The 13,678-nt window shown below is 50.9% G+C and overlaps 1 protein-coding gene across 4 annotated transcripts in view; it reads left to right on the top strand.

The window, feature by feature from the left end:
- The first annotated feature begins 221 nt into the window (after positions 1-221).
- Sh3tc1 (SH3 domain and tetratricopeptide repeats 1) overlaps positions 222-13,678 on the top strand; it is a 43,733-nt gene continuing 30,276 nt past the window's right edge. The window contains exon 1 of one of the 4 annotated variants that reach the window (XM_034508872.2): positions 222-351. The gene's annotated coding sequence lies outside the window, so the exon portion shown is untranslated. Of the gene's footprint in view, positions 352-10,716; positions 11,547-13,678 lie in introns of those variants that run through there. The other 3 variants (XM_076938355.1, XM_076938354.1, XM_034508871.2) reach the window with 3 other exon arrangements.

Here is a 13,678-nt window from a genome sequence, read left to right as displayed (position 1 = left end):
TCCCAACTGCCTGCCTGTCTACTCTCTGATGTGTGAGCCCCTCTCATATCCCAAAATCTTGGGAAGCGTTCTTAAACTGTTTCTCCGCACCCACCAGGGGAATGCTGACCAGGAGTTGACATTCTTCCGATGGCTGATAAGGAGGAGGAAGGTCAGAAGGAGGCTGGTCCCTTCCTAGCAGGGCGGGCCCAGCCTGCCGATGACTCAGGTTGTCTGATTGGAGCCCAGTGGCCTGGGCAGGGCCTGTTCTGCTGCCTCCTGGGGCCTGAGACATTTATCCAGTGCAGGTAAAGGAGGCCCAGAGGGCCCCTACCTCCTTTCCCCCTTGGCAGCGGCTGCTCTACTGGCAAGGTAAGTCCTGAACATCTCTGCTGGGTTTGCTCCAGGAGAGACCTACAATCTGCTTACCTGTGAGGGCAGGTGAGGACTAGAGAAGCTGAGCTTGGGATGGTGAGCACTTGAACTGGTCTGATCTGGAGCAGCACAGAGGACAGGTTTCAGGTGGCTGTGGTTAAGGAATGGGGCCCTGGTGTCTCTCAGTCTGAAAAGGGAGTGGAACCGGGTCCTGCTAGGGCTGACAGGAGGTATGAAGTAGAGGGTGTGGTCTCCCCACTACCTTAAGAACCGACTGGGTCCGGTGCCTTGTGGAGTGGTGGAGTCCTAGAGGAAGCTGCTGATGTCTTCTGACCTCAGTCCTAGGCTGATGTCCTCAATCTCACACTTGCTGAATGAGTGTCTTTGGGCAGTTCTACTCCTCTGAAGTTCATTTACCCCCTCTGTATGCTGGGATGTACTGCTGGCTACCCAGCAGCGTCTGCATGTGGTTAGTGACCACAATTGCTACAGTACAGTAGCGCCCTGTGGATGAAGCAGGAGTCTTGGGCTGGGGTCTGAGGTATGGGATCGGGATGCTGACCACCTTTATACTTTCCCCCACCTGCTGGACCAAAGACAGGGGATCTTGTGCTTTGCTCTCAAACTCCTGTATCTCAATCCAGCACAGCCCCCTCCTCCCCAGGGGCTGAAGTTCCTGCCAACTGCCAGCTCCTGGGACGGTAGGGCAGTGATCAGAAAGGGTCTGATGCCCTTCCCCCATCCCACCTCCCCCAGGACACAGCCAGGACACAAGTGTACTCCTGCTGAGTGAATCTGTTAGCCCTTGGAATTTAAAGCTGGCTAGGGCTGGTGAGTGTGTGGACTTTGTACAGAAGCTGAGGAGGCCAGTTCAGGCCCTTGAGAAAGGGGGTAGGCCTCCTGAGAATCTGTCTGTGAGTGTCCTAAGTCCAGGTATGTCTCCTTTCTTCCCAACCTGGAGGACTGGGGCATGTGTGGTCTGTGTGCATTTTGTAGTAGCAGCCTGACCTCAACAGAACTTTGTTCATAGTGAAGGGTGGGTCTCCGTCCTCCGGGAGCACAGCAGAATGGAGGCTCACAATTGCACACGTTTGGAACAACGTGTGATTTCAAAAGCCTGCCTCAGTTTCCCTGATGTTTCAGGACAGTAAGAGAGTCCTAGGCTCTGCCCTAAGCGTCTGTGGTTAACAGCATAAGGTGTGGCCCTGAGTCCATCCTTCAGCAGGATCCCTTCCGATGTGACCATCCCCAGGCCTCAGGCATTTGCCCTCCAAATCCGTCTAGCCTTATCCTGAGGACTTTTATAGACGTCAGTATTTGGAAGATGTCAGATGAAGGCAGGACAGGGAGTCCCTGAGCAGCCCTCTGTGTCCTGTTGATGGTGTCTGGTGTCATGCAGGGTGGAGCAGGGATGTCAGCATTTCTATTGTTGTGATAAACCCCAGGACCAAAAGCCACTCCTGGAGGAAAGACATTACTTCATCTTACAGCTTGTAGTCCTCCATCATTCAGGGAAGCAGCAGCTGAAGCAGAGGCCATGGGGAATGCTGCTTTTTCTTTTCTTTCTTTCAGGGTCTCACTATGTGGCCCTGGCTGTCCTAGAACTCACTATGTAGAGACCAGGTTGGCTTTGAACTCACAGAGTTCTGCCTGCCTCTACCTCCTGAGTGATGGTGTGCACTACTCTGACTCGTCAGTTTGCTCTCTTAAATATCCCAGGAGAAACCTGGTACCACCCACATCGGTCACTGATCAGAACAGCGCCCCACAGAGTTGCCTGCAGGCCAATGTCTCAATTAAGGTATTATCTCAATTGCAGGCATTGTCTCAATTGAGTCCTTCCCAGCTTCTGTTAAACTGACAAAAAAAAAAAAAAAAAAAAAAAAAAAAAATTGACCAACCCAAGGGGTCATCCATTCAGGATCTAGTGGCCCCATGCTCTGCAGCCCAGGTTGCTTTCCTCCCATACAGAGGAGGAGTATGCTTGAGTGTCCAGGTGGCACGAGACTGTTCTTGTCTTCCTGACTGGTGTGTCTCCACAGCATAGCTTGTGAGCACACTGAGAAAGCCCTGGTTCTTTATCACTGCACTTGCTGTGCGGTGTGGGAGGGAATGAGACTTATCTGACACCCAGGCTGTATTCAAGGTGTTGGTGTTGTCAACAGCTGGGTTGGCACCTGTCCCCACACCAGAGCAATCTGAAAATGAGTACCCAGGAATGGGGCTGCTGGCCAAAGGTGAATGCAATTGTGATTGCAAGTGTTGGCGACCTGGCGACACTCTGATCTTGGCTGCCTGCCAAGGATGTGGTGGCAGATGTCAGTGTTGCTGATCTAACCTCGGAGAGAACAAGGGAAGTCTTGGGCTCAGTCAACATGTTTTAAGGTAATAGACAGGAATGGGGACACCAGTCCCCGTTTGACTACAGTTGCTCTGATGGAGGTATCTGGGGAAGTCTGTTACACACTTAGTTTCTTGTCTCCACCTTGGGCCACAGGATCCAGAAGACTGGAGATGCCATTGTAGATGCTTCTTACCATGGCTTCTGCTCACCTCCACCTCACTCCTCTGTCAGGTCGACTCAGTACTTGTCCACTGTGAGGCTCACATGGCCCAGCACGCTGACACCCACCCAGTACCCTCCAAGACCCTGCTCTGAATGGAGTCCTAAGAGCCTTCCCTGACTGTCAGGCAGAATGAGTGTACCATGTACAACAGGATTTGTCTGGGTTTGCAGGATTGGACAGTGGGTTCCCAGGACTCTGCTTTTGGCCCCTTGCTGGCCAAGGGTCTGTGAGGTAAGGTTGCTCTGATCCCCTCTACTCTGTCCTGGAGAGCTCGTCATGAGTGCTGCACTTAGGGAGTAACTGTCTGGTCCCTTGCTGTCCGGGGGTAGGGGAGCAACAATGCTAACGTGGAATTCCATAGGTGGTAGCCCCTCCCCTTTCCCCATTTACTTAGTGTTGGAGTTACTCCTCTATTGCTACGAAGAGATATCATGACCAGGGCAAGTAACAGATAAAAGCATTTAATTGGGGGCTTGCTTACCACGTCAGAGGGTGAGTCTGTGAGGGCAGGCAGGCAGGCAGGGCATTGGAGCAGTAGCTGAGAGCTCATATCCTGATCCACAGGCAGGAGGCAGAGATTGCTTGACACTGGGCTTGGTATGGGCTCTTGAAACCTCAAAGCCCACCCCACTTGACACACCTCCTTCTGTTGAGGCCCACACTCGGCCTCAATGCTTTGCCTCAACGCTTTTGGGGCTAAGTGCTCTGGTCAAGAGAGAGTGTGGCTCTTGGGGCAAGAGACGCGAAGAATGGAGACAACACAGGGTGTGATTCAGTCTCTCTTCTATTTTCTCAAGTCTCCCCTATTGAAGGGAAGTCTGAGGTATTTATATACACAAGCAGGAGAACACAGGTGAAAACATTTTACCACGTGCACCATACAGCTGAGGTCACTAAACAGCAAAACAAGCTATGTGGGATAAACAAGATATTTATCAGCGTGTGCTTCAGCTGTTATAGGCTTTTGCCAACCAAGTCTTTCATCAGGGTATATGGTTCCAGATGGCTGCAAAGTTGATCTAGCCGCTTTCTACTAAAGTCGGCTCCCAACATCCTTCAAGGCCACACCTCCTAACCCTTCCTAAAAGTCTACCAGCTAGGAACTAAATATTTGAATATATAAGCCTGTGGCAAAGTGGTAGTGGAGCAGGCCCTCAATCCCAGCACTGGGAGGCAGAGGCAGGTGGAGTTCAGGCCAGTCTGGTCCACAGTGTAAGTTCAGAAGACAATGGACAATGGAGGTTACACCAAGAAATCCTGTCTCAAAACAACAACAACAGCAACAAAACAAACAAACAAAACAAAATCAACAACAACAAAAAAAATCAAATGTATAAGCCTATAGAAACCATTCTCATTCAAAGCACCACACTTAGCTAGCCAGCCTTATTTATACCAGGTTGGACTTAGGGTCATTATCTCACACCTTGTGTATTGATCAGGGTTCCCTAGAGGAACAGAACTGATAAATGAATATAAATTTTAAATATATAATATACATATATAAGGGGAGTTTATTAGAATGGTGTACAATCTGTGCTCCAGTCCACATTGGCTGGATGTTTCAATTTGTCTTCAGTATAAGCTGGAGTCCCTAAAAAGTAGGTTCCAGTGCCCTTGAAGGAATGAGCTTGCCAGAGAGAGCTAGAGCAAGCAGGCAAAGAGAGCAAGCTTCCTTCCTATGTGGCTGCCAGCAGAAGGTGTGGTCAAGATTAAAGGTGGGTCTTCCCACCTCAAAAGATCTGGATTAAATGTAGATCTTTCCGTTTCAAATGATTTTTAATTAAGGAAAAAAATCCTAGAGCTGGAGAGATGGCTCAGTGGATAAGAGCACTGACTGTTCTTCCAGAGATCCTGAGTTCAATTCCCAGCAACCACATGACAGCTCATAACCATCTGTAATGGGATCTTGTGGTGTGTCTGAAGACAGAACACTCATGTATATAAAATAAATAAATAAGCCTTAAAAAAAGAAAAGAAAGACTCTCTCATGGGTGTACCTAGCTACTTGGGCTTTAGTTAATTCCAGATGTAGTCTCTCTAACAACCAAGAACAGATGTTAACCTTGGGTTATCATCCAGTGCTGCTTCATTTTCTTACTCAAATTGCTCCAGCCAAATCCATTGGGTCCTCTTTCAATTAGGGCCTGTGTCCTCTCTGCATAGTCATATCACAGTGGGGACCTGTTGAATCACCAATCATTCATTCACTTGTCTGTCTGTCTGTCTGTCTGTCTGTCCGTCCATCCTTCCGTTTATCCATTCATCTATATATCTTTTTATCCAGCTAGCTGCCTATCCATTTATCTACATATTCATGGCTGATTGATCACTCCAGCAATTGTACCCTCTGACTCCTGGCACCACCAGCCATTCCATCCCTATCTGTATATTTCCTATCCTTCCAGAAAAATGCACTCAGGCACATTTCATGAGCCACAGCAGTCTGGCACCCCACCTCCAGGCCACTTCCCACCCATCTACAGCCAAGATTTAGTCACTTGATGCCCTGGCCTACTACCTGCCCTGTCCCAGCCTTGGGGATGGAGCTATCCTGTCTGTCTGTCTTCCATGGTTATCACTGCCACTTGACTGTGAGCTCCGCTGGGTGGTCCAGGCTATGTGGCTCAGTCGCATCTCCAATGCTCAGCTCTGGTCCATCTTCTCCACTCTTGCCCCTGCTGAAATATCATGACAGTAGTCATATTAGTATTCTTTGTGGTCCCCTCCTTCATGCCTAGAGGTGCTGATCCAGGCAGACCTGGAAGCTGAGTCGGAAGTAGCTACCCAGAGGACTAACCTGAGCTGTTGACCCCAGAACCTGTTCTTCCCCAGTCACCTCTGAGGAGAGCTGTGTGTGGGGTGAATAGTGGGAGATGGGTGTGTGTCAGTCACCAGGTTGTCTTTTGTGTACCAATAGTGCTTTACAGAGGTAATGCCCCTCCCTGTGGCAGATGAGAGGAGACCCCACAGTACACACTTGGCCTGGCATCAAGCAGTCATCCCTCTAACCACTCCCCCATTACATCACCTGGGAAACATCACAGCTGGGCTCCTAGGTTGTGAAGGGTGCAGGTGTGCCTCTCACATTGGGGTTTGCGGTTCAGAACATGCAGCGGAAACCTGTTGGCAGATGCTGCCCAGTCTCTGTCTCTCTAGCACCAGAATCCATTATGATGCCCTACAGGAGGCAGGAGAGAACAGAGGAGCCACGCCTAACTCCAGGCTTCAGCTAAATAATTTCCTCCCACGTAGCTGTCAGCAGAGCAGGGCCAAAGGAGGACAGGGTACATGAAGTTTGCTTGGCTGGAGAGACCAGGCAGGGGCCTCTGGCATCCACAGCTGCCACTGGGCTCATGACTAAAGCAAAGGCAGCTTGAGGTGTGTGTCTGGCAGGTACATTGACGGTGTGCACAGCACTTGAGGTTTGGCTAGGAGTGGAGAGATGGGAAGTGGCTGAGAGTAAGTTGGGCTGTCCTCCATAGCAATCAGAGCATCATGGCTCTTGCATCCATACTCCCATTAAGCCTGAGGCTGCCATTAACAGAGCTGCAGAAATGCCCACCTTAGAGAGCAGTGATGTGGCCTGGGGGGGGGGGGGTGGGCAGTTTCCAGGAAGAGGTCTTAGTTGATACAACTTTGTTCCTCACAGAGGTACATGGGATATGTGTGCTTGGACTGGTTAATGTTTGCATAAGCCATAGTCAAAATCATCCCAGGGATGACTGGGCTTTAGGAAATGCCAGGAATTCCAAACAAGGCCTGCAGCATGATTCAGGTGCACAGGGACTCTAGGAAGTGAGAGTCTGTGGGGCTTGGAACCTGGTGTCTGTCCTGGCACTGTATCTACTAGCTGAGACAAGACTTTCCTAAGTTTTCTGGGAAAGCAGCAGCCGTGAAACACCCACATGGTCCCAATCTAGAACTTTTTGTTTTTGTTGTTTGGCTGGTTTTTTGTTTTTCAAGTCAAAATTGTTCTGTGTAATCCTGGCTATCCTGGAACTCAGCTCTGTAGACCAGGCTGGCCTCGAACTCGAGATCTGCCTCTGCCTCTCGAGTTCTGGAACTAAAGGCTGTGCCATCACTGCCTGGCCAGTCTAGAACTCTCTACTCATACGCCTCTATGTACTCAGGAACTACAGGTCACACTGTCTAAAGACCCAGTCCCTCCCAGCTCTGTGACCTTATCCTGTGAGACCTCTACTCTTTACTGTGGAATGATGGGCTGCTGGAGTTTTCTTGTGCTGCTAGGCTGGTTGGGGGCATAGCTCTGGCACGGCAACCTGGACACAGTGAGAAGAGCTCTGTAGCCATCTTCTTTCCTGTGTACTTATCTCCTTTTTTGGGGTGTGGGGACCCTCACCTTGCCCCAAGATGGAGATCACTGTTGAAGGGAGTCATTGTCACACACGTGGGGCTTAGCCTACTGCTGCTCATTCAAGGGAGAGAAGTGATTGTGGACTCGCTAAGTTCCAGGCTAGAGGGTGATGCTTCTTCTGATAGTGCGGGACCTCATTGGCCAGTATCACTATCCCAGGTTTTGGATGCAGTATCACTAACCAGGCAGAGGCTGTCCTTTCCTGGGAGCAGGTGTCTTTGGTCTGGCAGAGGCAAGGGAACTGCTTCCCATGAACCTCAGTCTGGGTGGCCTGCCAGTTTGTCATCTGGCCTGAGTAGCTTTCAACCTCCTGAGAGCCCAATCCTTCCCCCCCCCCCCACCCCCCCTGCTTGTTTTGCAAAGAGCAGCTCCTGCAATCCTGGGATAGCTCTAGTGGCCAGAGCCAACAATAACAAACAGATCAGTGCCTGTTGGGCAGACAGGGTTCTGGACCTACCCATGTGTGCACACAGCAGCTGCTCATCAGCACCAAGTTTGTGCTGTCCCAGCTCGTGACGTGTAAGCAGACACAGGAACAGATGCATAGGTGTGCAGAGGATGCCACCCAGCCAGGACGCTCAAGACCCACAAGCCATTCTTCAGGGTAAAGAGTGGGATCCGGGATGAGCTTGCCTTAAAGGTGTGGTTAGAGTCTGCCATTCTGTTGAGAGGTAGGATATTCTGCTGAGGTACAAATTGGTTTCAGGTCTAGGCAGTCTTGGCATGGAGAGGGTCAGGCTAGGCAGTATCTCAAAAGCTATACCTGTGTATAGGCAGGGCTGATCTCTAAGAATTCCCCTTGAAATGAAAATACATTGGAAGCCTTTCTTTCTGTGTGAGGGGCTAAAGGTTGCCCTCTTCACAAGCCATGTGCTGCCTGTCATCCAGCCATCTTCATTTGGAGCCCACTGCCCGTGAGAGAACAAATGGTTTACTGTCTTTCTCCTTGGTGTGTCGTGGTGTTACTTGTCTTTCTCCTGCCCCAGGTGGAACAGAGAGGGTTTGTATTCCTGTATCCTACTTAAGTCAGCTGCTCCCAGCATCTCTTTGGCAGCCATCTCATATCTTAGCTGGTATTTGTCCCATGTCGAGCCTTTGCACGCTCAGTCTGTCAGAGGGACCTCTCTTGAGTGAGCCACTGGTATTCAGGCCAATGTAACCGACGCTGCCTCTAGGTCCCAGTAGAGCAGTCAACAGACCATACTCACAGGCCAGACCTGGTCCCCTGCTGTAAAGTAGTGGTGGATGGTGCCCATGCCTACCTTGGCTATTTCTCTGATGCCCAGTTATGATGGCAGATGTCAGATCCGGGTGGTCATCAAAGCTAAATACATTTCTTCTCTGAGCCTTAAAGTATGCTTGTCTTCATGTTCTAGAATGATCTCGAGGCTCTGCTGGAGGCCTCTGCTCTCGTGAGCTCAACATTTATAGTCTGTTGCAGATTAACTGCAGGGCAGGGTGCTTGGCCTCGCCTAGCTGCCTATGTTAGGGAGTGACTGCAAGAGACTCAGTCAGCCCTTTGGGATATAGCTGGGCCTAAGTAGTTTTTCTTTTTCTTTTGTTTTTGGAGACAGGATTTCTCAGTGTTACCATCCCTGGCTGTCCTGCACTCACTTTGAAGACCAAGCTGGTTTTGAACTCACAGAGATCCACCTCTTCCCCATGAGTGCTGGGATTAAAATAAGCATGAGCCACCATGCCTGGCTTAAGTGGTTTTTTTTTTTTTTTTTTTTCCCCTAAGTTCATCTATCCCCTTGGATTCTTCACAATCCATTGTCTGGTTTCCCTCCAGAACTTGGCCTAGGATCTTCTACTTTTAGGAAGTTCTACCTCTGTTGTCCTCCTGGCCTTCCCTCTGAGGCCTTCCATCACTGTCCAAGTCAGTCATAGCATCCTGGTATCAGTGGGTACAGTGGGCTATCACAGCTTTGGGGCTTCAAGCCATGGCAGGATCTTGATGGGCAGGATATAGGCTCTCTCACCTGGAGCAGATGCTCCAATGGCACACTTGTCTCCAAGGAGGCTTTTGAGTGTGCTACACAGGGGATGCTATCTAGAGGGATGGAATCAGAGTTTCAGAGTATGTTTGGGGAGAACTAGAGTGCTGAGTACCAGCTCAAAGCCTACAGTCTACTGAGGGAGCCAGGCCAGGAACCTTTCTCTGTTCCTGTTGTGGTGTAATGGTGTCTTAGCCTCCTAGGGGTGGCCCTACCCCATGTCTTAGATGCATCCTGCTACAATACAATAGTAGCTGGGCCCATAGCTTCATTCATTATGAGTCTCTGGCCCCTTTGGCCTGGACCTTGAGCAGCCTGAGTGACAGGCAAGGAACACCTGCCCCAGAAGGCTGGCTTCTGTCAGGGAGTCCTCCATGTAGCTTCCTTTCCTGGAGCAGGTGAATAAGGAGAGGTAGGGCAGGGTGAGGAGAAACTAGCCATTGGTCACGTGAGTGCCTAATGCATCTCAGTAGTACCTGCACTTATATGAAGAGGGGCAGGCAAGAGGAAATGGGGACACTGCTTTTTTGCTTGGTGCTCAAAACATGAGCCAGAAATGATCTGGAGCCCTCACCTCCCAGGGTAGGACTTGATTCTTGGGGTTCCCAGGAATAGGGCCTGCTGTCTCCATCTAGACACAAAGAATTAGGACGTGCAGGGTAAGGGAGCGAGGACTCTGGTATCAGAGCTGGCCTGAGTTGTGGGACCCTGGGAATACACCTCTGTAAGTCTGTTTGATATCAAGCCTGATAAGGACACCAGGATGACAGTTTCATTGATCTGTCCCGAAGCCCCATGGGATGATCTACCCAAAGGATTAGTTAGCGTCGTGGCAATGACAACTTGAACATACTACAGTCACGTCTGGGGTCAAAACTATGAGAGCTGAATACCTCCTAACTCTATCTTCTGCAGCGGGGAAACTGAGGCTCAGGACAGTGACAGGTCTTTCCAGAGGGATTTCAGGCTGGGGTCTGGGTGGCCCTCTGAACGTCAGAGCTATGTGGCCTCTGCTTTGTACAGACTTTAGGAGGATCCTGTTGAAGAGCCCTGGACCAGAAATGTACTTACCCCTGCTGGTTAGCCCTGGAGTGCCCTGCATATATTGGGGGAGGCTCTCAGAAAATCCCCCTGGCCATGAGCCAAGAGAGCAGCTTCTGAGACAAACAGGATACTGGTTTGGGCGCGCAGAGGGGACAATAGCCGGGAGAGGAAATGCCTCCAGACCCATGTATGGGTGTGGGCTTGCAGGGCCCTCCTGTTGACACAGCTTCCAGAAAAATAGGGCTGGTGGAAGCTTAGCATCCTGGGAGCCTGTATTCTCTGGGGAGAGATGGAGGGGGGAGGGAGGAAAAGAGGGAAAGGAAGAGAGGGGGAGAGAGAACAGTGCACCTATAACTCCAGAACCCCTCACAAATGGAGACAGGCAGGAGATATTTGCAGCATCTAGTGGGGAGAGGGGCAGACCAGCCCCATCTTTTACTGTGGACATTGTAAGGGCCTAAAAACAGGAGACAGGCCTGAATCTGGGCTATAGGGACATTCTCAGGTCGGGCTACAGCCTGTGGGAAGATAGCATATGTGCCCCCACAGGCTTGGCTCCAAGGATGTGGTCCTTTCGAGCTGAGAAGGAGACTGGGCCCTTTCTTCTTCCAGAATGCTCCCTGTTGCCATCAGTAGGCTGAGATAGAGCCAGCAGCAGAGTGAGACGCAAAACACGTGTATTTTGTGTATGTGCATGCAGACATGTGTGCTAGATCTGTGTACATGTTTCTAAGGCCACCCACATGTCTATATTGCATGTGTATGCACGTGTGTAGTAGGGAAAAGGGAACAGAGAGCTGGGCTGGGGTTAGCAGGGCCAGAGGGCCAGCCTCCCGTGGACTTCCCCAATCTCAGCACCGGGGTGTCCCCAGCCTTTACCACAGAGCACGGGGCTGGCAGTGGGCAGGCAGGGACAGGGCCTGGCTCTGGTCCACAAGGAGCTAATGATCAACTGGCCACTGGAATCCTTGCCACAGCACCCCAGCCTGCCTTGGGTCTCCAGGCCCCTAGGCTCAGAGAGGAAGTGGGGCAGGAAGCAGGGGCGGTGGCAGTACTGAGCAGTCAGCTGGCTGTGGGCGGACTCTGCCTGTCCAGGCCAGCTGGAGACAGCCTGTAGGCCAGTCAGCAAGGAGCCAAGCCAGTAGTAGCCACCTGGCACCTGCATTCCTGAGCCTGGGAGGAAGTTCTCTGAAGAGCAGAGCCCAGGTAAGGGGGTATGGACGGAGAGTATGGGCTGTGTGAGTGCACTGTAATCGGGAGAGCCTGCCTTTGCCACAGTTGTATCTAAGAATAGTAGTGTTCCACCTTCCTCTTTCTTCTGGCTTGCTTGGTCTTTGGGGAGAGCTGTTGGAGACTGGCATTCAGCACCCCAGGGGCTCTGTTAGACTGTCCGGGATTGCTCAGATGAGACCAACCGCTAATTGTGACTTGTGATCTGGCCTTCACACTGACCCTTTGTAAATGTGTCCTTGAGGTCTCAACCAGATCATGGGAATTGAGTGGCAACATAGGATTCATAAGTCACTGGGCCCTAATGATGAACTTTATCTAGCCTTGGTTCATTCCAGGCCACGACAAGCATGCCTATACTTGTGTGGTGCTTCCTGGTGCCCCCATGGCTGTGACCTGGCCTCTCTGAGGTTACTCTGGGTTTCTTTATGTTAACCAATGAAGTGTATAAGTTGACTAGAGTCACGGACAACTCTCTCTGAAGCCCTCATCAGGAACAGCCTGCTTCAGGGTTCAGAGTTCCAGAGGCTTCTTTTCCTTGTCCTCTCTGCCCTCCTCACCCTAAGATGAAGAATAGCCACTTACAGGTGGGGCAAGGATCCAAGTTGATTGTGTTCAGGTTGAGGGATGAGAGTCCCACCATCTGACTTACAGTCCCTGCTGCTGTGACCCAAACCTTGAGTTGCACACCGGTGATAGGGGTGGAGTAGGGTTCATCCTCTGGGATGAGGTTAAAGGTTAAGACTGAGGAGGATGCTGAATAGTGCCGCCTTTATGTGACTGACAACATGTTGTTGATTTCATGGAACTTCTTGTGTCAGGCACGGTGCCTGTGTCTTTAAGTTCATGGAACTACAAATGGCATGCTATGGGTATGTGAAGCCCATTTTCCTGGAGAGAAGCCTTTGGGGTATCTCTATGCTCCATGGCTGTCATAATAAACTACAACACAATTGTTCTCTTATGGTCTGAAGGCCAGGAGTCAAGAGACAAGGGTGCTGCCTCCAGAGTTGCCAAGGCAGGGTCTCTTCCATGTCTTCAGCCTCTGCTTGTCCCTGGATGGCCCCTGCCTCTGTGTCATGTGCCCTCCTCTTCTGTGTGTCATGTTCTCTGGAGAACCCTCAGGCACCAGGCAGAGAACTCACTTTAATCTGGCACAACCACCTAGTCCAGTTGGGACCATTCTAATCCAACATCCAACAGGACCACACCCTACTGAGGTCAACTTCATCTGAAACCACCTGTTTCTAATCAAGTCCCCACTCTCAAGTTCCTGGTTAGTGTGACTGTGGAGAATACTGCCACCTCCAGGGAAAGTCTCAACAGCCCTGTCAAAGCAGAGGCTCAGGATGTACCTTGGTGGGTCTCTGGCCAGACTTTTCAGAACACAGGCAGGGCTAACCACAAAGGCTCCTCCTTCCAGCGTACCATACCGTAAGCCAGCATGCTGTCTATCTGCTTGATCTTCCCAACATCCTATGAGTAGGTGTTTTTGTTCTCATTTTATGGGTGGGTAAACTGAGGCATAGAACATTTCACCCTCCACTGAGATTGGCCCTGGGTCTCCATGTTCCTGCAATAAACTAGATGTGCGTTGGAGGTAAGAGCCTGGGGTGGCTTACCTGGGGACATCTGATGCTTCTGCCACCTGGACAGAAGACAAAGGCTGGAAAGAGACTCTGCAGGCCACTTTTAGTTGCTGGAACTCAGCAAGTGTACCTTTGAGGCTTCTGGACACTACCTGGGGCTGGGCTGCTACTGGAACAGGCCAAGCAAGCTCATGGAGGGAGGCCTGTGCAGGGAGGAGGTGGCTTCATGTAAGTAAGACAGTGCCTACTTCCTCCCTGGGGCTCTTAAGTTCCACTGTGATTGCAATGTTTGGGCCCTCAATGAGCGGGTGAGAAGTTCCCTTAGCTGGGAACTTCCATTTCTCCAGAAACAGGTTAAGTCCAGCCCCAAGTCTTTGTGAGACCCTGGAGGGCCCTAAGTGCCCCCCCTAACCCAGGCATGGTAAGTATAGCTGGCATTGCTCAGCTTTTGTAGAGACACTGGTCAGTCTGCAGGTAGGGACACCTGAAGGCTGTAAGTGGCAGAGAGAGAAGAGTGAG

The sequence above is a fragment of the Arvicanthis niloticus genome, chromosome 7 (genome assembly GCF_011762505.2).
Source record: "Arvicanthis niloticus isolate mArvNil1 chromosome 7, mArvNil1.pat.X, whole genome shotgun sequence".
Lineage (NCBI taxonomy): Eukaryota > Metazoa > Chordata > Mammalia > Rodentia > Muridae > Arvicanthis > Arvicanthis niloticus.
This window is presented reverse-complemented; position numbering and strand designations above follow the sequence as displayed.